We start from the raw sequence: 24267 nt of genomic DNA, 5'->3' as shown, positions 1-24267 counted from the left end.
ACTATAAGGAGTATACTAATATCACTCGTTTATTCCATCTTTCTTGTAAAGCTGAACGTGAAGTGCAGGATCGACAAGCATTGGGGCGAACTAACTTTTCTGCAGGCCGACCTTCATCATGGACACCACGTGCATCTTCTACTTCAACTGCACCAGCACCTCCATCTGGTGCCACCTCCAGCCGTGATACAAGAAAACAGGCACAACCACCATTATCTGCCAAGAGCGCACCTGCGGGGCCTGCACAGCGTTCTTCTTCTTCCATGGCATCAACAGGGCACACAAGTGATATTATTTGTCGTCGTTGTAAGGGAGGAGGTCATTATGCGAGAGAATGCAAATCTCCCGTGTGATGATTGCTACCGCGGATGGTGGATATGAGTCCGCTAGTGACTATGATGAGGAGACTTTGGCTCTTATTACACGTGAAGAACATGGTGGAGATGATTCTGATCATGAGACGCAATACATGGCTCCTGAAGACGCTGACAGGTATGAATGTTTAGTTGCTCAACGTGTTTTGAGTGTGCAGGTCACACAAGCTGAGCAAAATCAGAGGCACAATTTGTTCCATACCAAGGGAGTTGTGAAGGAACGTTCTGTGCGCGTCATCATAGACGGAGGGAGCTGCAACAACTTGGCTAGCATGGAGATGGTGGAGAAGCTTTCTCTCACCACAAGACCACATCCACATCCTTACTACATCCAATGGTTCAACAACAGCGGCAAGGTTAAGGTAACACGTACTGTTCGTGTGCATTTTAGTATCTCTACATATGCTGATTATGTTAATTGTGATGTGGTACCTATGCAAGCATGTTCCTTATTACTTGGTAGATCATGGCAATTTGATAAAAATTCTGTACACCATGGTAGAAACAATCACTATACTCTTGTTCATAAGGATAAAAATATTACTTTGCTTCCTATGACTCCTGATTCCATTTTGAAAGATGATATTAATAGAGCTAATAAAGCACAACAGGAGAAGAATAAGAGTGAAAATCAGATTGTGGCAAAAGAATTTGAGCAACAAATGAAGCCTAATAATAAACCATCTAGTGTTGCTTCTGAAATTAAATTGAAAAGTGCATGTTTATTTGCCACCAAATCTGATATTGATGAGCTAGATTTCAGCAAATCTGTTTGCTATGCTTTTGTGTGCAAAGAGGCATTATTCTCATTCGAGGACGTGCCTTCCTCTTTGATGAGGACATGACTACCTTGGATATGACCAAAAATATTGCATATATGCATATTTGTCAGGTGATTTCTAGTGCAAACTATTCAATAATCTATTTATGTTATCCAGAACAAAAATACTTCACACACTTTTGTGTTTTGTCTAATTGCAGGTGTATGGGACATTTGTACAATCCACATATGAAGATAAGGAAGAAAGAGATGTTTATTTGCTGTCCAAAAAGTTCTCTCACGTCACTTTTGGCCCAAGAGAAGATAGAGTCCAAGTCTCTCACGTTCTGGATTCAGATTCGGACTGCACAGACACACCTGACTCAAAACGCACACAAGTTTTTCGTACGGACTCCGAATTGGGTGATTCTTTTTTTGTTGAAAACTAGATTTCGTGCACTTTCCAACCCAATTGGAATCACCTTCAAATTCGTCCGGAGCGTTGAGTTGTGGACGAAACAATCTGATGCTGCAGCAGAATCCGAGTCAAACTACAAGTCCAAAGGTGTTACATCACCTCCACTTGGGCCCATTGGCCTTGTACGACCTAGATTTAGTTTTAGGCTGCCTTGGGACGTCCTCCCACCTCCTTGGCCTCCACCCCTTGCTCCTATATAAGTAGATCCATCTAGTAGCTTTTCCTAGGGATTTGTTTAGTTAAAAGTTAGCCAACGCAACTTCGTGTACTTCGTTTGTGTCCAACGACCAGACCAAGACCGCTTACAGATCCCCACCATTATCAATACCTCATATATATTTGCAATATTCAGATTGCTTTATCATATTCTTGCTCGTTCTTCGATTGCTTGCAGGAATAGACCTTCGTGGTCAGGCTGACCGTGCTTCCGGCATCGTCAGTAACCTCAGGAGATTGGTTTAGCGATTGCTAAGGCGCAACGTCGTGCATGTTTGTAGTCGGATCGTCAAAGTCGTCTCAACCAGATCGATAGTTATCATCTCATCGAAAGATCGGGACACCCTCGCCTCTATCAAGTGGTATCAGTTTTCAGGTTGCTCGGTGAGAATTTCCAGTTTTTCCTAGATTAGATTTATTTTCTTACCTATTTTCCAAGAAAAAGCCACAAAACAAAAGTTAGATCTATTCATCCTTTGTCCTAGCCAGACTGAGCCTTTGCAATTTTCTTTTCATTGTTTGCATTATTGAATTATCGGTTGCATCGCCGTGTCGAGTTGCTGGTCTTAGTGTCTAGTTCCTTTAGAGTTTCGAGTTCTGTTCACATTAGTCACGCCGCCGCTGCATCATTATCCGTTCCGCTGTCCACCATCCCATCTATTAATTTCCACCACGTGCTATGCACTGTTCATTGTCATAATCATAGTTGAGGTCATTCACATCTTCGCCTGATCCAATCTGCATCTTATCTAGTTTGTCTTGGAAAGAGGGAGAAAAAAAGATAGAGAAAAAAAAGAGAAAAAAAGGAAAGAAAAAGAGAGAGAAGAAAAAAAAGCGTGAGAAAAAAAAGAGAGAAGAAAAAAAAATTGGATCTATCTAGAATCAATCTCGTACCTGAATTCGGATTGGAATCTGTTTTGCGCACTGTTCAGTAAAACAGGTGTATCTTCCTCATACGAAGTCAGTTTTGGCTCCATGAGTACTCAAATTGAAGATAGCGACGAGCCGCATCTAAATAGTTGCATAAGCTAGTTCAATATTTGACACCTCAAAATCGGCTTCTAAATAGGTCTTTTTGCCCTCTGAAGTTCATGAACACAGCTTGTTCCAATTTTTCAGGCCGGTTTTAGAATTCTTTGACTCCTCATATCAACTCGGAATTGAGTGATTCTTTTTGCATTGGAAAGCTTGAGTTAATAGCATTCTTTGAAAGAATTTATCAGAAAATTGTCTTAAACTTTTCAAGAGGAAAGTTGGAGAGAGAGTTGTTGTATATCCTGCTTGGCAGTTGTTTTTCATCATTATCTTCACTGCCGTTGTGATATTCACTTATATCTTGCTGTCAAGAGCTACTTAGTATCCTTCATTGATGCTAGTTGTGCTATGCCGTGACCTCATTAGTGTTCTAGGCTCGTGTCTCTAGTACGGTCTAGCCTAGGACCAGCACGGTACCGTCGTTGAGCGTTTATTCAACATTGCATCTTTGAATTGATTATTGCTAATCTTTTGCTACCATATATAGCCAACCCAGCTCCACATATTTCTACACCGTGTATACGTACGCTCCCCTGGCAATCGCTTTACTCAATATTCGGAGTTACTTGACACCGCTGGTTGCCGATCACCGCCTGCTGCATGGTAAGAACTTGTAAGACATTGATATTTGCTTTATTGTGAGCGTTTTACCACCACATCCTAGTAGTTATAGGAACATTATTTTTGGGTTTTGTTTCTTGTTCTACTAATCATGACAGGATCCAGAGTCAATTCATGGGCTTTGTCGATCGCGGGAGACGTGCCACCACCTTTGCAAATACCACAACCGTCACGAGAGGTGCACAAACATCCAAATGCACACGATCAGGTTAATGTATCTATACCAGCATTTAATGGCCATTTTAAACCTGCTTTATATATTGAATGGGAGTTCGACATAAAAAATATATTTGCTTCCCATAATTTCAATGAACATAAAAAGGTTAAGGTTGCGGTTGGTTCTTTCACTGGTTATGCTTTGGTTTGGTGGAGTGAATATTGTCGGTTACACCCTGATTATATACCTACTACTTGGGATGATTTGAAACTTGCCATGCGACATACTTTCGTCCCTGCTTATTATACTCGTGACATGATTAAGAAGTTGCAACACTTAAAACAAGGTAGTGAAACTGTAACAAAATATTATGATGATTTACAAACTACCTTGTTGCATTCCTCTTTAGAAGAAAGTGAAGATGATTTTATGGATAGATTTTGGGGAGGATTAAATCGTGATATTCAAGAGATACTAATTCATGAAGAGTGTTATCCTATGGACCATTTGTTTCATCTTGCTTGCAAAGCTGAACAGGAAATAAAATGACGTGTTGGCCACGAGGAGAACAAGCGCACGGTGCACATTCCAAAAGTTGATATGATTGTTCCTTCAACTACTAGGCATACTATGACAACCACATCCGTTGTTGTCAGGACTACATCACCTCCACCATGTGACACATCGCCCCCGAGAGTGGCTACATCATCTGAGTTGATCATAAGAGGTAATGACAAAGGTACTGATCTTCCATCTCTACATGAGAACGATGAATGCCTTGTCAATTTGAATGCACCATCTGATGAGCTACCCACTACTTTGATCACACCACCTATTTTAGAGGACTACATTGATAATTTGACTTTGCCATGTGATCAAACAACTGAAATACCAACAATTTTGAGTGCACCCATTGAATTAACTATTGATGCAAAAGAACCAATGTTTAATCATTTTGATATGACCTCTAATCTTGGTGATGATTCTGTGTTGAATGACTTATTGCATGTTTGCTTATTTAAGCATGTTGTAGCATGTAAATTTGATGCAAGTAAGGTTTATTCACCAATGTTGGGATGGTTTAATGATGAACATTGTCAATCTTTTGAAATGAATAAGAGCTTCACTTATATGTGCAAACTGAGTTGCAATATTTTCATGCCTTCTACTTCTTGTGCTAATTTTTTGGCTTTGGATTTTATGAACTATGCAAGTTACTCATCTATTCATGTGTCATATATGCAAAAATCAAGGGAAGTAAAAATGGATGACATATACATATACAACATGTACACCTTGTCTCTTTTGTTAGCCACATTTCAGATTAAGCAACGCCGAGGACGGCTTTATTTTCAAGAAGGGGAGGATGATGAGGACATGACTACCTTGGATATGACCAAAAATATTGCATATATGCATATTTGTCAGGTGATTTCTAGTGCAAACTATTCAATAATCTATTTATGTTATCCAGAACAAAAATACTTCACACACTTTTGTGTTTTGTCTAATTGCAGGTGTATGGGACATTTGTACAATCCACATATGAAGATAAGGAAGAAAGAGATGTTTATTTGCTGTCCAAAAAGTTCTCTCACGTCACTTTTGGCCCAAGAGAAGATAGAGTCCAAGTCTCTCACGTTGTGGATTCAGATTCGGACTGCACAGACACACCTGACTGAAAACGCACACAAGTTTTTCATACGGACTCCGAATTGGGTGATTCTTTTTTTGTTGGAAACTAGATTTCGTGCACTTTCCAACCCAATTGGAATCACCTTCAAATTCGTCCGGAGCGTTGAGTTGTGGACGAAACAATCTGATGCTGCAGCAGAATCTGAGTCAAACTACAAGTCCAAAGGTGTTACATCACCTCCACTTGGGCCCATTGGCCTTGTACGACCTAGATTTAGTTTTAGGCTGCCTTGGGGCGTCCTCCCACCTCCTTGGCCGCCACCCCTTGCTCCTATATAAGTAGATCCATCTAGTAACTTTTCCTTGGGATTTGTTTAGTTAAAAGTTAGCCATTGCAACTTCGTGTACTTCGTTTGTGTCCAACGACCAGACCAAGACCGCTTACGGATCTCCACCATTATCAATACCTCATATATATTTGCAATATTCAGATTGCTTTATCATATTCTTGCTCGTTCTTCGATTGCTTGCAGGAATAGACCTTCGTGGTCAGGCTGACCGTGCTTCCGGCATCGTCAGTAACCTCAGGAGATTGGTTTAGCGATTGCTAAGGCACAACGTCCTGCACGTTTATAGTCGGATCGTCAAAGTCGTCTCCACCAAATCGATAGTTATCATCTCATCGAAAGATCGGGACACCCCCGCCTCTATCATTTAGCGATTGCTAAGGCGCGACGTCCTCGCACGTTCTTAGTCGGATCGTCAAAGTCGACTTCCACCAAAGCGATATCCATCATCTCATCGAAAGACGGGATACCTTTGCCTCTATCATTATTACTTGGTAGACCATGGCAATTTGATAAAAATTCTCTACACCATGGTAGAAACAATCAGTATACTCTTGTTCATAACGATAAGAATATTACTTTGCTTCCAATGACTCCTGATTCCATTTTGAAAGATGACATTAATAGAGCTAATAAAGCAAAACAGGAGACAAATAAGAGTGAAAATCAGATTGTGGCAAAAGAATTTGAGCACCAAATGAAGCCTAATAATAAACCATCTACTGTTGTTTCTGAAATTAAATTGAAAAGTGCATGTTTACTTGCCACCAAATCTGATATTGATGAGCTAGATTTTCGCAAATCTGTTTGCTATGCTTTTGTGTGCAAAGAGGCATTATTTTTATTCGAGGACGTGCCTTCCTCTTTGCCCCCTGCTGTCACTAACATTTTACAGGAGTTCGCTGACGTCTTTCCACAAGACGTGCCACCGGGATTACCACCTATTCGAGGGATTGAGCATCAAATTGACTTAATTCCCGGTGCTTCGCTACCCAACCGTGCACCATACCGTACCAATCCAGAGGAGACGAAGGAGATTATGCGTCAAGCACAAGAACTGCTCGACAAAGGTTATATACGTGAATCCCTTAGTCCTTGTGCTGTTCCTATCATTTTAGTGCCAAAAAAGGATGGTACGTCGCGTATGTGCGTTGATTGTAGAGGCATTAATAATATTACTATTCGTTATCGTCATCCTATTCCTAGGCTAGATGATATGCTTGATGAATTGAGTGGCTCTACAATATTCTCCAAAGTTGATTTGCGTAGTGGATACCATCAAATTCGTATGAAATTGGGTGATGAATGGAAAACAGCATTTAAAACTAAGTTTGGATTATATGAGTGGTTAGTCATGCCTTTTGGGTTAACTAATGCACCTAGTACTTTCATGAAGTTAATGAACGAAGTTTTACGTGCTTTCATTGGACGATTTGTGGTAGTTTACTTTGATGACATATTGATTTATAGCAAATCTTTGGAGGAACATTTGGAACATTTACATGCTGTTTTTATTGCTCTACGTGATGCACGTTTGTTTGGAAACCTTGCAAAGTGCACCTTTTGCACCGACCGAGTATCTTTTCTTGGCTATGTTGTTACTCCACAGGGAATTGAAGTTGATAAAGCCAAGATTGAAGCTATTGAGAGTTGGCCGCAGCCCAAAACGGTCACACAAGTGAGGAGTTTCCTTGGCCTCGCTGGTTTCTATAGGCGTTTTGTGAGAGATTTCAGCACCATTGCTGCACCTCTCAACGAGCTTACAAAGAAGGATGTGCCTTTTGTTTGGGGTACCGCATAGGAAGAAGCCTTCACGGTATTGAAAGATAAGTTGACACATGCTCCTTTACTCCAACTTCCTAATTTCAATAAGACTTTTGAGCTTGAATGTGATGCTAGTGGAATTGGATTAGGAGGTGTGTTATTACAAGATGGAAAACCTGTTGCATACTTTTCTGAAAAATTGAGGTGGCCTAGTCTGAACTATTCTACTTATGATAAGGAATTATATGCTCTTGTTCGGACCTCAGAAACATGGCAACATTATTTATGGCTCAAGGAATTTGTTATACATTCTGATCATGAATCTTTGAAACACATTAAAAGTCAAGAAAAACTGAACTGTAGACATGCTAAATGGGTTGAATTCATTGAGACTTTCCCTTATGTCATTAAACATAAGAAGGGTAAAGAAAATGTTATTGCTGATGCCTTGTCTCGTCGTTATACTATGCTTTCACAACTTGACTTTAAAATATTTGGTTTGGAGACCATCAAAGATCAATATGTTCATGATGCTGAATTTAAAGATGTATTGCAGAATTGTAAGGAAGGGAGAACTTGGAACAAGTTCGTTCTTAACGATGGATTTGTGTTTCGTGCTAACAAGCTATGCATTCCAGCTAGCTCCGTTCGTCTTTTGTTGTTGCAGGAGGCGCATGGAGGAGGACTAATGGGACACTTTGGCGTCAAGAAGACTGAGGATATACTTGCTACACATTTCTTTTGGCCAAAGATGAGACGGGATGTTGAGCGTTTTGTTGCTCGCTGCACTACATGTCAAAGAGCTAAGTCACGACTCAATCCTCATGGTTTATATATGCCTTTGCCTGTACCTAGTGTTCCTTGGGAGGATATATCTGTGGACTTTGTTTTAGGTTTACCTCGAACAAAGAAGGGGAGGGATAGCATATTTGTTGTCGTGGATAGGTTCTCGAAAATGGCACACTTTATACCATGTCATAAAAGCGATGATGCTGTTAATGTTGCTGATTTGTTCTTTCGTGAAATTATTCGCTTACATGCTGTGCCAAATACTATTGTTTCAGATCGTGATACTAAATTTCTTAGCCACTTTTGGAGATGTTTATGGGCTAAGTTGGGGACTAAGCTGCTTTTTAGTACTACTTGTCACCCCCAAACTGATGGACAAACTGAAGTAGTCAATAGAACTTTGTCTACTATGCTTAGGGCTGTTTTGAAGAATAACAAGAAAATGTGGGAAGAATGCTTGCCTCATATTGAATTTGCTAATAATCGTTCATTGCATTCTACTACTAAGATGTGCCCTTTTGAAATTGTGTATGGTTTCCTACCTCGTGCACCTATTGATTTGTTGCCTCTTCCATCTTCAGAGAAGGTTAATTTTGATGCTAAAGAACGTTCTGAATTGATTTTAAAAATGCATGAGTTAACTAAGGAAAACATTGAGCGTATGAATGCTAAATATAAACTTGCTGGAGATAAGGGTAGAAAACATGTTGTGTTTGCGCCTGGAGATCTTGTTTGGTTACATTTGCGTAAAGATAGATTTCCTAATCTGCACAAATCAAAGCTAATGCCACGTGCTGATGGTCCTTTTAAGGTGTTAGAGAAAATAAATGATAATGCATATAAACTTGAGCTACCTGTAGATTTTGGGGTTAGTCCCACTTTTAACATTGCAGATTTGAAGCCTTATTTGGGTGAGGAAGATGCGCTTCCGTCGAGGACGACTTCATTTCAAGAAGGGGAGGATGATGAGGACATCAATACCATTGTTACACCCACAACCCCTACTGTTACATATACTGGACCAATTACTAGAGCTCGCGCACGCCAATTAAATTACCATGTACTTTCGTTTCTTGGTAATGATTCTAATGTTCATGAGATTATGATGCTGCCTAAATTGGATACATTTGTTTTGCTTTCAAATGAAGGGCCTAGCTTGGAGAAGGATGAACATTGGAGCAAGAACACGCATGGAGTTGATGGCATGCGCAAGGGGATCAAGAACGGAGTTACAAGTGATGATTTCAGGACTTTGAAGCCGCCATAAGGAGTGCATGAAGCCTTGGACGAAATATACAAGATGCCACTTCATAATATTCGTCCATAGGCTATTCTAGGTGCTGTGTCACCTTATTAATGGGCCAGGCCCTTGTAATTTCGAAATACTTAAGTATAGGCTATTTTTAGAGTCCGTATGTGTGGGGAAACAAGAGTTAGGGTTGGTTTCGGACCCCACCCTCAAGGGCCACGAAATTCCCCCCTCTTCCTCCATATATACTGCCCTTAGGGCGTCGTTTAGACTTTGGGTTTTGTTTAGATTAAAAGTTCGCCATAGCTGCAACTTCGCGTACTTCGTTTGTGTCCAACGACCAGACCAAGACGTCACAGAACCCCACCTTGATCAATAAAGCTTTCATCTTATATTCGCAATATCCCGATTGCAATCTCAGTTTCTTGCTTGTTCTTCGTTTTCTCGCAGGAAACAGACCCTCGTGGTCAGGTTGATCGTGCTCCGGCATGGTCAATAAGCCTCGAAAGTTGGTTTAGCGATTGCTAAGGCGCGACGTCTCGCACGTTCGTAGTCGGATCGTCAAGGTCGACTCCCACAGAAAACGATAGCCACCATCTCATCGAAACATCGGGACACCTTAGCCTCTATCATACCCTATTTTTCTATTGATGGTCTGCCCCATTTGGATGTGATCCCCGGTGGTGGCCGACCAGCTTGATGCGATCTTCTTTGCACCATCAGAAGTCTCATGTTGGACATCCGAGAGATTTATTCTCGGGCTCCACCTGCTAGGAACATGGCGATCTTCTTTGCACCATCACTAGTTTCACGCTGGACATCCAAGAGATTTATTCTCGAGCTCCACCTGCTAGGAACATGTTTGGAGATCGGCCCAAGCTCGTCATCCAATCAAGTCTACTCAGGCTTACTCCAGATTTGTTATTTTGCCACGGTCCCAAGAAATTCTGTAGAATCGCCGAGTCTTCTCATGTGCATGCGATGTGTGTGTTTTTAGCCGGCATGAAAGATCAATCGACATACTTGTTGTATGTGTGTGACAGGTAGAGATCGGGTTGTATGTGTCTCTGGCTGGTAGAGATCAGTTTGTTTAAGGAGTTGGATCCAGCTCAGTACGTTATTACTGTTAGCCAAAAGTAATATGGCCAAAGTAATCCATCAGGCGTGCAAGCTAGCATCGAGTTAGCATGCACACGCCGTGCACGCCCGGAGCGCTCTCAGCGCATGGGCGAGGTTGCTCGGGACCTCATCAATAGGTTTACATAAGACAAATCTTCACTTCTTGCTTAACTATTTGGCAGCTTTTTTTTGCTCTGTAAACTTCAACGCCAACCACAAATTAATTTGGAAGGAAAATTTGCAGGTTTGCATTAGTTGAGAAAGGTACAAAAACACTAGAGTACTACTATCGTTAAGCTTTGGCATTATATTTTATACCTGCATGGCAAAATAGACTTTTCTCTTGTATGAAAAAATAGTTGAAATAATATTTCCATCATACTTTAAATACTAAGCTTGGGGATGCTAGTTTTTCTATGTCCACTACTTGTTGCAATGATCATGAGGAAAACAAAGGGGAAAATGAGGGAAACACAAAAGGAGATAAAGAGGAACACTCAAACCAACATGAATCGATCACACATGTGCTAGATCCTCGAATACATAAAGTAAGATACACGATCCATGATCAACTAGGGACAATACACGGTAACTGGTCTTCTCCGTGAGGAGGTCTTGATGTTCTTCCCTAAAGAGGGGTCTTGGATCCGCTTGGGGGATCTTCTCCGTAGGAGGCTCGAATCTCCGAGGAGAAGGTAACCAAGTGGATGAGCAAAGCTCTCACACGAAATATGAGCTAATCCTTTGCTGACCCTAGAAAGTTGGGCGAGGTGGAGTATATATAGTCTAGGGAGGAGAAGGGATACACGGGCCTCGGCCTTCACTGTGCGCAGAAAGGGGAGGCCGGATGTCCGGGCTTTCAGGCGATGCTGGATGTCCGGTCTGGGGAGGCCGGATGTCCGGACTGGAGTGGTGGCATTTGTTGCTCTCGGGTTCGGAGGGGCCGGATTTCCGGGCTGGTGGCCGGATGTCCGGGGGCTCGGGAGAGGCCGGATGTCCAGGTTGTTGAGGCCGAATGTCCGGGCTGTCGAGGCCGGATGTCCGGGGCTTGTAGCTTCTGGCGGCAGAGCTGCTGTGTGGGAGGAGCTCCAAGGGCCGGATGTCCGGGGCCTGGTAGATGTTCTTCACTCCTTCTGTTGGTTCTCTTCACCCGTGAACTTGGGGACTTGTACATCTTCGTGCGCATCTTTGGGAGGGTTCTCTTGGTACCTAATCATGCACAACACCTCGGACTTAGGTAGTAGCCATGTCTCATGCATAGAAAGTGGAAGTTCGGAGAGGAGTGAGTTCACCTTCTCTTCGATAGCCTTGGCTCGGGCTCGTGTCATTGGTCCTAGTGGTGTCGTTGGAGGTGTAGGTGCGTCCATGGGGATGATCATGGGATGCTCCGCATCATCTCCCCTCCCTTGGGAAAGATCCGTCCTCGGATCAAATTCTTCATGACCATGGTATGGAGAAAGATCTTTGATGTTGAAGGTGTCACTCGCGGAGTACTTGTCGCGAGGGATGTCGATCTTGTACGCGTTGTTGTTGTAGCGTGCAAGCACCTTGAAGGGTCCATCCTCGCGTGGTCGAAGTTTGGACTTGCGCTCCTGGAGAAAGCGGTCCTTGCGAAGGTGTAGCCACACGAGGTCTCCAATGTTGAATATCATAGGGTGCTTGTTGATGTTGAGCTTGGTCGCAAGGCGTTGTACTTGGCGCTCGATGGTGTTTCTTGTATCTTCATGCACCTTCTTGAGATGGGTCGCTCGTGCACTTGCGTCCAAATTGATGCGCTCTTGGAGTGGTAGAGGAAGAATGTCCAATGGTGACAATGGGTTGAATCCGTAGACGACCTCGCAGGGGACTTGCCGGTTGTTGAGTGTCTTGCTCGGTTGTAGGCGAACTCGGCGATAGGTAGGAACTCCTCCCACTCCTTGATGTTCTTCTTGATGAGTACTCAAAGTAGAGCGGAGAGTGTGCGGTTGGTCACCTCCGTTTCGCCGTCGGTTTGAGGATGGTATGCCGTGGAGAAGAGTAGCTTGATTGCGAGCTTGGCGCATAGGGTCCTCCAAAAGAAGCTTAGGAACTTGACGTCGCGGTCCGAGACAATTGTCTTTGGCACTCCATGTAGACACAATATTTCCCTACAAAAGAGATTAGCAACATGTGAAGCATCGTCTATCTTGTTGCAAGGAATGAAATGTGCCATTTTAGCGAAACGGTCCACAACGACAAATACCGAATCCTTCCCGTTTCTAGTCCTAGGCAAACCAAGCACAAAGTCCATGCTAATATCTTCCCATGGTTGGTATGGAATGGGGAGAGGCATATAGAGGCCATGAGATTGAGGTTTTGACTTAGCTTTGCGACATGTAGAGCAACGGTTGGTGAAGCGATTGACGTCGCGGAACATCTTTGGCCAAAAGTAGTTCTTCGAGAGCGTGGCGAACGTCTTGTCTCATCCAAAGTGTCCCATTAAGACTCCTCCATGAGATTCCTGGAAAAGCAACAAGCGAAGAGAAGACTTGGGTATGCAAAGTTTGTTAGCTCTCATAAGATATCCATCTTTGATGTAATAGCGTTCCCAAGAAGTATGCATCAAACACTTGGCATAAGGAGAAGCAAAATTAGGGTCATGCTCATACAAGTCTTTGATATGCTCAAAACCAATGACATCCAATTCAAGTTGAGTCACAAGCATGCATATGCGGGGAAGAGCATTCGCTACAACATTTTCTTTACCCTTGATGTACTTGATGACATAAGGAAAAGACTCAATAAATTCACTCCATTTAGCATGACGCTTGTTCAACTTGGTTTGTCCCTTAAGATACTTGAGAGTCTCATGATCGGTATGAATGATAAACTCATGGGCACGAAGGTAATGTTCCCATTCATGCAAGACTCGCACTAAAGCATATAGCTCTTTGTCATAGATGAGATAATTGAGTTGAACTCCGGAAAGTTTCTCACTAAAATAAGCTATGGGGCGCTTCTCTGGCGTTAGCACATGATGTAGGGTAGGAACCCTATGGCCCGATCTTTCACGAAAGGAGCAGAATCCCGCGAAGAACACGAGGAACACAAAGGGGAAAACGAGAGAAAACACTCAAACCAACATGAATAGATCACACATGTGCTAGATCCTCGGATACATGGAACGATACACTGTACACAATCAACTAGGGATGATACATAGGTAGCCGGTCTTCTCCGTGAGGAGGTCTTGATGGTCTTCTCCAAAGGAGGTCTTGAATCCGCGAGGGGATCTTCCCGTAGAAGGGGCCTTGAATCCAAAGGGATCTTCTCCGAAGAGGCCGCGGTCTCTCGCAAGGAGGAGATCCGATATGGATGAGAGTAGCTCTATCTCTCAAATGAGCTAAACCAACGCTAACCCTAGCTAGGACGAATGGAGGGTCTATTTATAGTCTAAGTGCAAATGGGGGCGAAGTGAAGGGGTACATGGGCCTCGGGCCTGAACACTTTGCGCAGACAGGTACCGGACGTCCGTTGGGGACCGGTCGTCCGGTGTCTCAGGAGCTGCCGGACGTCCGGCGTCCTCCGGTCATCCGCTGGTTCCGCTCTGTGATGGGGGTGCCGAACGTCCGGAGGCTCCGGACTTCCGCTGACTTCAGCTCGGGTGCGGTCGCGCCGGTCGTCCGGTCGGGGCCGGACGTTCGCTCATTTGCCTCGGGTGAAGGGGCACCGGTCGTCTGGTCTGGACCGGACGTCCGCTGGCTGGGGCTCGGCTGACGCTTCAGGTGCCGGACATCCGGTCCTGGCCGGTCGTCCGGCGGCTGGGAATTTTCCTGCAGCCCTTCTTCTTCTCTGTCTTCTCGTCCATCTTCCTCTTCTTCTTGTCCTTGCTCCTTAGCTTCTCCATTGTACCTGAGTATGCACAAGGTATCCATATGAGGTAGTAGCCATGCTTCATGTGCATCGAAGTGGAATTGTGAGAGGAGAGATGTCACCCGGTTCTAAGGGCTCTTGCACGTGATCGAGTCATGGGTCCGGTAGGCACTTGATGAGACGATGGTAGGTCCATGGGGATGACCTTGGGATGCTCCGCATCATCTCCCCTCCCTTGGGGAAGATCCATCCTCGGATCAAAATCTTCATCACCATGGAAGGGAGAGAGATCTTTGACGTTGAAGATGTCGCTCACGTTGTACTTGTCGCGCGGGAGGTCAATCTTGTAAGCGTTGTCGTTGTAGCGTGCAAGCACCTTGAAGGGTCCATCCGCTCGTGGTCGAAGCTTGGATTTGCGTTCTTGTGGGAAGCGGTCCTTGCAAAGGTGTAGCCACACTCGATCACCAATGTTGAAGACCATAGGTTGCTTGTTGAAGTTGAGCTTGGTCGCAAGGCGTTGAACTTGGCGCTCGATGGTGTTTCTTGTATCTTCATGCATCTTCTTGAGATGTGTCATACGCGCACTTGCGTCCAAATTGATGCGCTCTTGGAGTGGTAGAGGAAGAATGTCCAATGGTGACAATGGGTTGAATCCGTAAACGACCTCGAAAGGTGACTTGCCGGTTGTTGAGTGTCTTGCTCTGTTGTAGGCGAACTCGGCGATAGGTAGGCACTCCTCCCACTCCTTGATGTTCTTCTTGATGAGTACTCGAAGTAGAGCGGAGAGTGTGCAGTTTGTCACCTCTGTTTGGCTGTCGGTTTGAGGATGGTACGCCGTGGAGATGACTAGCTTGATTCCGAGCTTGGCGCATAATGTCTTCCAAAAGTAACTCAAGAACTTGACGTCGCGGTCCGAGACAATAGTCTTTGGCACACCATGTAGACGCAATATTTCCCTACAAAAGAGATTAGCAACATGTGAAGCATCGTCCATCTTGTTACAAGGAATAAAATGTGCCATTTTTGAGAAACGGTCCACAACGACAAATATAGAATCTTTCCCAATGCGAGTCCTAGGCAAACCAAGTACGAAGTCCATGCTAATGTCTTCCCATGGTTGGTATGGAATCGGTAGAGGCATATAGAGACCATGAGATTGAGCTTTGGACTTAGCTTTGCGGCATGTCGAACATCGGTTGGTGAAGTGATTGACGTCCCGAAACATCTTTGGCCAAAAGTAGCTCTTCGAGAGCATGGCGAACGTCTTGTCGCGTCCAAAGTGTCCCATTAATCCCCCTCCATGTGATTCCTGCAAAAGCAATAAACGAAGGGATGACTTGGGGATGCAAAGTTTGTTAGCTCTCATAAGATAGCCGTCTTTGATGTAATAGCGTTCCCACGATGTATTCGACAAACACTTGGCATAAGGAGTGGCAAAAGTTTCATCATGCGCATACAATTCTTTGATATGCTCGAAGCCAATGACATCTAACGCAAGTTGCGTGACTAGCATGCATATGCGGGAAAGAGCATCCGCGACGATGTTTTCTTTACCCTTGATGTACTTGATGACATAGGGAAAAGACTCAATGAATTCACTCCATTTAGCATGATGCTTGTTCAACTTAGTTTGACCCTTGAGATACTTGAGGGTCTCATGATCGGTATGAATGATAAACTCATGGGGACGAAGGTAATGTTCCCATTCATGTAAAACGCAGACTAAAGCATATAGCTCTTTGTCATAGATGGGATAGTTGAGTTGCGCTCCGGAAAGTTTCTCACTAAATTAAGCTATGGGGCGCTTCTCTTGCGTTAACACACCTCCTATTCCATTACCGCTAACATCGCAATGAATCTCAAAAGGCTTGTCGAAGTTGGGTAAAGCAAGCACGGGAGCATGAGTAAGAAAATTCTTAAGCTCATTGAATGCGGTATCTTGGGATGGTCCCCAAATAAACGACGCATTCTTCTTGCTCAAAGCATGCAAAGGCGAAGCAATGGTGCTAAAATCCTTCACAAAGCGACGATCGAAACCCGCAAGACCAAGAAAACTACGCACTTGATGCAAGTTGGTTGGTTGCAGCCAAGTCTTAATAGCATTGATCTTGGACTCATCTACATGAACACCCTTAGAAGAGACCACAAAACCCAAGAAAATGAGCTTATCAACACCAAAAAGGCATTTCTCCATATTAGCATAGAGACGCTCTTTCCTAAGAGTTTGCAAAACGGTGCGGACATGGGTGACATGCTCTTGGATAGATTTGCTAAACACAAGAATGTCATCAAAGTAAACCACAACAAATATACCAATGTAAGGGCGAAAGACATGATTCATAAGGCGCATAAAAGTGCCCGGTGCTTCCGAGAGACCCATAGGCATGACTAACCACTCATACAAACCAAACTTGGTTTTGAATGCGGTTTTCCATTCATCACCCTCTTGTATGCGGATTTGATAGTAACCACTCTTAAGATCAATTTTGGAAAATATAGTGGCACCACTAAGCTCATCTAGCATATCATCTAGGCGTGGAATGGGATACCTATAACGAACGGTGATAGCATTGATAGGTCTACAATCAGAGCACATGCGAAAACTATCGTCACGTTTTGGCACAAGAATGACTGGTACGGCACAAGGGCCCAAACTTTCACGCACATGTCCATGGTCTATGAGATGCTTTACTTGCCTTTGGATTTCTTTGGTTTCTTCGGGGTTGACGCGGTAGGGAGCTTTATTCGGAAGCGGTGCTCCGGGGATGAGGTCGATGCGGTGCTCGATGCCTCGTAGTGGAGGTAGTCCCGGAGGTAGCTCATCGGGGAACATATCTTGAAATTCCTGCAAAAGAGAAGACAACACTAGAGGAAGAGTGTGAGAAGTGTTAGTTTCTGGTGCATTGTCCTTGCACACGAGGACGTAGTGTAGGACACTAGATGGGTTCTCACACACTTCTCTCATCTCACGTTTGGTGGCAAATAGAACGAGGTTCTTGTTTTCGCTCATCGTGGAGGCACTCAATTTGGGCTTGTGGCGCTCACTCTCTTTTTGGTGGCTCACTCTCTCACCATTCTCTCCACGATGGGTGGCGTGCTTATCGGCGATCACTTGGCTTGGAGACATAGGTCGTAACACAAACTACTTTCCTTGCATCTTGAAGCTATAGTGGTTTGTACGCCCATTGTGGACGATTCCTCTATTGAATTGCCATGGCCGTTCAAGGAGAAGATGGCAAACAGTCATTGGGATGACGTCGCACTCCAAGGTGTCTTCGTAGGCGCCGATTTTGAAAGAGACTTGTACTCGGTGCTCGACTTGGATAGTGCCGGAGTCACTAAGCCATGGCACTTTGTATGGATGTGGATGCTTCGTCTTGGGCAATTGGAGCTTGGAGCAAAGTTCTTCACTTGCGAGATTGTGACAACTCCCTCCATCGATGATGACCTTGACGGATCGTCCATTGATGTCGGCCTTGGTGTGGAATATGGTGCATCTTTGGTCTTCTTCTTGGTGATGTTGGAGAGTCAAGACTTTGGAGACAACAAGTGCGGGACTTGAGTCTTCATCACAAAAGACTTGTTCTTCTTCATTGTTCACTTAGCGGTGCATGGCGACTTGCTCAAGGGCTTCCATTTCTCCTCATGGAATCATAAGTGCCATCGTCGTTGAAGATCATGGTGCGCTTGTTGGTGCACTCATAGGACTTGTGGCCTCGGCCTCCGCAAGTGAAACACTTGAGGGAACTCCTCTTGACGGTCTCATCGGTAGGGGTTGATGATGATGAAGCTCTCGGCTTGAAGTTGCTTGTAGTAGGCGAAGCTTTCTTGGAAGTCGACTTGTCAATGTTGGAAGTAGACGGTCTTGTAGTCGGTGTTGGAGTCGTTGAAGCTTGGTTATTGGAGAAACCGTAGGACTTGGATGAGAACTTGGCATACGTGAAGTCATCTTGCACTTGGCGTTCTGCTTTGGTAGCTTGGTGCACGAGCTCGATGAGATTTGAGTATGGTTGGAAGTCGGCGATCTTCTTGATAGGATGATTGAGTCCATTCAAGAAACGTGCCATAGTTTGCTCATCATCTTCCGTCACATTGGCTCTTATCATTGCAATCTCCATCTCCTTGTAGTATTCTTCAACGCTCTTGGTTCCTTGCTTTACTTGTTGGAGTTTCTTGAAGAGGTCGCGGTTGTAGTAGGTAGGCATGAAGCGTGCTCTCATGACATCCTTCATTTGTGCCCAAGTAGTGATGGGTGGATCACCTCTTGCCTCGCGGCGTCCCATGACTTGTTCCCACCAAATGAGGACATAGTCTTGGAACTCAAGGGATGCCATCGCGATCTTCTTCTCTTCTTCATAATTGATAGAGGCAAAGGTGTCCCGTCTTTCGATGAGATGATGGATATCGCTTTGGTGGAAGTCGACTTTGACGATCCGACTACGAACGTGCGAGGACGTCGCGCCTTAGCAATCGCTAAACCAACTCCGAGAGGTTATTGACCACGCCGGAGCACGATCAACCTGACCACGAGGGTCTGTTTCCTGCGAGCAAACAAAGAACAAGCAAGAAACTAAGATTCCAATCTAGATATTGCGAATATAAGATGAATGCTTTATTGATCAAGGTGGGGTTCTGTGACGCCTTTGTCTGGTCGTTGAACACAAACGAAGTACGCGAAGTTGCAGCTATGGCGAACTTTTAATCTAAACAAAACCCAAAGTCTAAACGATGCCCTAAGGGCTGTATATATGGAGGAAGAGGGGGGAATTTCGTGGCCCTTGGTGGAGGGGTCCGAAATCAACCCTATCTCTTGTTTCCCCACACATACGGACTCTAAAAATAGCCTATACTTATGTATTTCGAAATTACATGGGCCTGGCCCAGTAATACGGTGACGCAGCACCTAAAATAGCCTCGGGACGAAATTTATGAAGTGGCATCTTGTATATTTCGTCCAAGGCTTCATGCACCCATTATGGTGGCTTCAAAGTCCTGAAATCATCACTTGTAACTCCGTTCTTGTTTCCCTTGCGCATGCCATCATCTCCATGCTTGTTCTTGCTCCAATGTTCATCCTTCTCCAAGCTAGGCCCTTCATTTGTAAGCAAAACAAATGTATCCAATTTAGGCAGCATCATATTCTCATGAACATTAGAATCATTACCAAGAAACGAAAGTACCTGGTAATTTAGTTGGCGTGCACGAGCTCTAGTAATTGGTCCAGTATGTATAGCAGCAGGGGCTGTGGGTGTAACAATTGTATTGATGTCCTCATCATCCTCCCCTTCTTGAAATGAAGTCGTCCTCGACGGAAGTCCATCTTCCTCACCCAAATAAGGCTTCAAATCTGCAATGTTAAAAGTGGGACTAACCCCAAAATCTGCAGGCAGCTCAAGTTTATATGCATTATCATTTATTTTCTCTAACACCTTAAAGGGACCATCAGCACGTGGTATTAGCTTTGATTTGCGCAAATCAGGAAATCTATCCTTACGCAAATGTAACCAAACAAGATCTCCAGGTGCAAACACAACATGTTTTCTACCCTTATCTCCAGCAAGTTTATATTTAGCATTCATACGCTCAATGTTTTCCTTAGTTAACTCATGCATTTTTAAAATCAATTCAGCACGTTGTTTAGCATCAAAATTAACCTTCTCCGAAGATGGAAGAGGCAACAAATCAATAGGTGCACGAGGTAGGAAACCATACACAACTTCAAAAGGGCACATCTTGGTAGTAGAATGCAATGAACGATTATAAGCAAATTCAATATGAGGCAAGCATTCCTCCCACATTTTCTTATTATTCTTCAAAACAGCCCTAAGCATAGTAGACAACGTTCTATTGACTACTTCAGTTTGTCCATCAGTTTGGGGGTGACAAGTAGTACTAAAAAGCAGTTTAGTCCCCAACTTAGCCCATAAACATCTCCAAAAGTGGCTAAGAAATTTAGTATCACGATCTGAAACAATAGTATTTGGCACACCATGCAAGCGAATAATTTCACCAAAGAACAAATCAGCAACATTAACAGCATCATCACTTTTATGACATGGTATAAAGTGTGCCATTTTCGAGAATCTATCCACGACAACAAATATGCTATCCCTCCCCTTCTTTGTTCGAGGTAAACCTAAAACAAAGTCCATAGATATATCCTCCCAAGGAACACTAGGTACAGGCAAAGGCATATATAAACCATGAGGATTGAGTCGTGACTTAGCTTTTTGACATGTAGTGCAGCGAGCAATAAAACGCTCAACATCCCGTCTCATCTTTGGCCAAAAGAAATGTGTAGCAAGTACGTCCTCCGTCTTCTTCACGCCAAAGTGTCCCATTAATCCTCCTCCATGCGCCTCCTGCAACAACAAAAGACGAACGGAGCTAGCTGGAATGCATAGCTTGTTAGCACGAAACACAAATCCATCGTTAACGACGAACTTGTTCCACATTCTTCCTTCTTTACAATTCTGCATTACATCTTTAAAATCAGCATCATGCACATATTGATCTTTGATGGTCTCCAAACCAAATATTTTGAAGTCAAGTTGTGAAAGCATAGTATAGCGGCGAGACAATGCATCAACAATAACATTTTCTTTTCCCTTCTTGTGTTTAATGACATAAGGAAAAGTGATAGAGGCAAAGGTGTCCCGTCTTTCGATGAGATGGTGGATTTCGCTTTGGTGGAAGTCGACTTTGACGATCCGACTACGAACGTGCGAGGACGTCGCGCCTTAGCAATCGCTAAACCAACTCCGAGAGGTTATTGACCACGCCGGAGCACGATCAACCTGACCACGAGGGTCTGTTTCCTGCGAGCAAACGAAGAACAAGCAAGAAACTGAGATTGCAATCTGGATATTGCGAATATAAGATGAAAGCTTTATTGATCAAGGTGGGGTTCTGTGACGCCTTTGTCTGGTCGTTGAACACAAACGAAGTACGCGAAGTTGCAGCTATGGCGAACTTTTAATCTAAACAAAACCCAAAGTCTAAACGATGCCCTAAGGGCTGTATATATGGAGGAAGAGGGGGGGAATTTCGTGGCCCTTGGTGGAGGGGTCCGAAATCAACCCTATCTCTTGTTTCCCCACACATACGGACTCTAAAAATAGCCTATACTTATGTATTTCGAAATTACATGGGCCTGGCCCAATAATAAGGTGACGCAGGACCTAAAATAGCCTCGGGACGAAATTTATGAAGTGGCATCTTGTATATTTCGTCCAAGGCTTCATGCACCCATTATGGTGGCTTCAAAGTCCTGAAATCATCACTTGTAACTCCGTTCTTGTTTCCCTTGCGCATGCCATCATCTCCATGCTTGTTCTTGCTCCAATGTTCATCCTTCTCCAAGCTAGGCCCTTCATTTGTAAGCAAAACAAATGTATCCAATTTAGGCAGCATCATATTCTCATGAACATTAGAATCATTACCAAGAAACGAAAGTACCTGGTAATTTAGTTGGCGTGCACGAGCTCTAGTAATTGGTCCAGTATGTATAGCAGCAGGGGCTGTGGGTGTAACAATTGTATTGATGTCCTCATCATCCTCCCCTTCTTGAAATGAAGTCGTCCTCGACGGAAGTTCATCTTTCTCACCCAAATAAGGCTTCAAATCTGCAATGTTAAAAGTGGGACTAACCCCAAAATATGCAGGCAGCTCAAGTTTATATGCATTATCATTTATTTTCTCTAACACCTTAAAGGGACCATCAGCACGTGGCATTAACTTTGATTTGCGCAAATCAGGAAATCTATCCTTATGCAATGTAACCAAACAAGATCTCCAGGTGCAAACACAACATGTTTTCTACCCTTATCTCCAGCAAGTTTATATTTAGCATTCATGCGCTCAATGTTTTCCTTAGTTAACTCATGCATTTTTAAAATCAATTCAGCACGTTGTTTAGCATCAAAATTAACCTTCTCCGAAGATGGAAGAGGCAACAAATCAATAGGTGCACGAGGTAGGAAACCATACACAACTTCAAAAGGGCACATCTTAGTAGTAGAATGCAATGAACGATTATAAGCAAATTCAATATGAGGCAAGCATTCCTCCCACATTTTCTTATTATTCTTCAAAACAGCCCTAAGCATAGTAGACAACGTTCTATTGACTACTTCAGTTTGTCCATCAGTTTGGGGGTGACAAGTAGTACTAAAAAGCAGTTTAGTCCCCAACTTAGCCCATAAACATCTCTAAAAGTGGCTAAGAAATTTAGTATCACGATCTGAAACAATAGTATTTGGCACACCATGCAAGCGAATAATTTCACGAAAGAACAAATCAGCAATATTAACAGCATCATCGCTTTTATGACATGGTATAAAGTGTGCCATTTTCGAGAATCTATCCACGACAACAAATATGCTATCCCTCCCCTTCTTTGTTCGAGGTAAACCTAAAACAAAGTCCATAGATATATCCTCCCAAGGAACACTAGGTACAGGCAAAGGCATATATAAACCATGAGGATTGAGTCGTGACTTAGCTTTTTGACATGTAGTGCAGCGAGCAATAAAACGCTCAACATCCCGTCTCATCTTTGGCCAAAAGAAATGTGTAGCAAGTACGTCCTCCGTCTTCTTCACGCCAAAGTGCCCCATTAATCCTCCTCCATGCGCCTCCTGCAACAACAAAAGACGAACGGAGCTAGCTGGAATGCATAGCTTGTTAGCACGAAACACAAATCCATCGTTAACAACAAACTTGTTCCACATTCTTCCTTCTTTACAATTCTGCATTACATCTTTAAAATCAGCATCATGCACATATTGATCTTTGATGGTCTCCAAACCAAATATTTTGAAGTCAAGTTGTGAAAGCATAGTATAGCGACGAGACAATGCATCAGCAATAACATTTTCTTTTCCCTTCTTGTGTTTAATGACATAAGGGAAAGTCTCAATGAATTCAACCCATTTAGCATGTCTACGATTCAGTTTAGCTTGACTTTTAATATGTTTCAAAGATTCATGATCAGAATGTATAACAAATTCTTTGGGCCATAAATAATGTTGCCAAGAAAATTGTCTCAAACTTTTCAAGAGGAAAGTTGGAGAGAGAGTTGTTGTATATCCTGCTTGGCAGTTGTTTTTCATCATTATCTTCACTGCCGTTGTGATATTCACTTATATCTTGCTGTCAAGAGCTACTTAGTATCCTTCATTGATGCTAGTTGTGCTACGCCGTGACCTCATTAGTGTTCTAGGCTCGCGTCTCTAGTCCGGTCTAGCCTAGGACCAGCACAGTACCGTCGTTGAGCGTTTATTCAACATTGCATCTTTGAATTGATTATTGCTAATCTTTTGCTACCATATATAGCCAACCTAGCTCCACATATTTCTACACCGTGTATATGTACGCTCCCCTGGCAATCGCTTTACTCAATATTTGGAGTTACTTGACACCGCTGGTTGCCGATCACCGCCTGCTGCATGGTAAGAACTTGTAAGACATTGATATTTGCTTTACTGTGAGCGTTTTACCACCACATCCTAGTAGTTATAGGAACATTATTTTTGGGTTTTGTTTCTTCTTCTACTAATCATGACAGGATCCAGAGTCAATTCATGGGCTTTGTCGATCGCGGGAGACGTGCCACCACCTTTGCAAATACCACAACCGTCACGAGAGGTGCACAAACATCCAAATGCACATGATCAGGTTAATGTATCTATACCACCATTTAATGGCCGTTTTAAACCTGCTTTATATATTGAATGGGAGTTCGACATAAAAAATATATTTGCTTCCCATAATTTCGATGAACATAAAAAGGTTAAGGTTGCGGTTGGTTCTTTCACTGGTTATGCTTTGGTTTGGTGGAGTGAATATTGTCGGTTACACCCTGATTATATACCTACTACTTGGGATGATT

The sequence above is a fragment of the Triticum dicoccoides genome, chromosome 1A (genome assembly GCF_002162155.2).
Source record: "Triticum dicoccoides isolate Atlit2015 ecotype Zavitan chromosome 1A, WEW_v2.0, whole genome shotgun sequence".
Classification (NCBI taxonomy): domain Eukaryota; kingdom Viridiplantae; phylum Streptophyta; class Magnoliopsida; order Poales; family Poaceae; genus Triticum; species Triticum dicoccoides.
The sequence above is the reverse complement of the archived record's forward strand: the minus strand, read 5'-3'. Positions refer to the sequence as shown.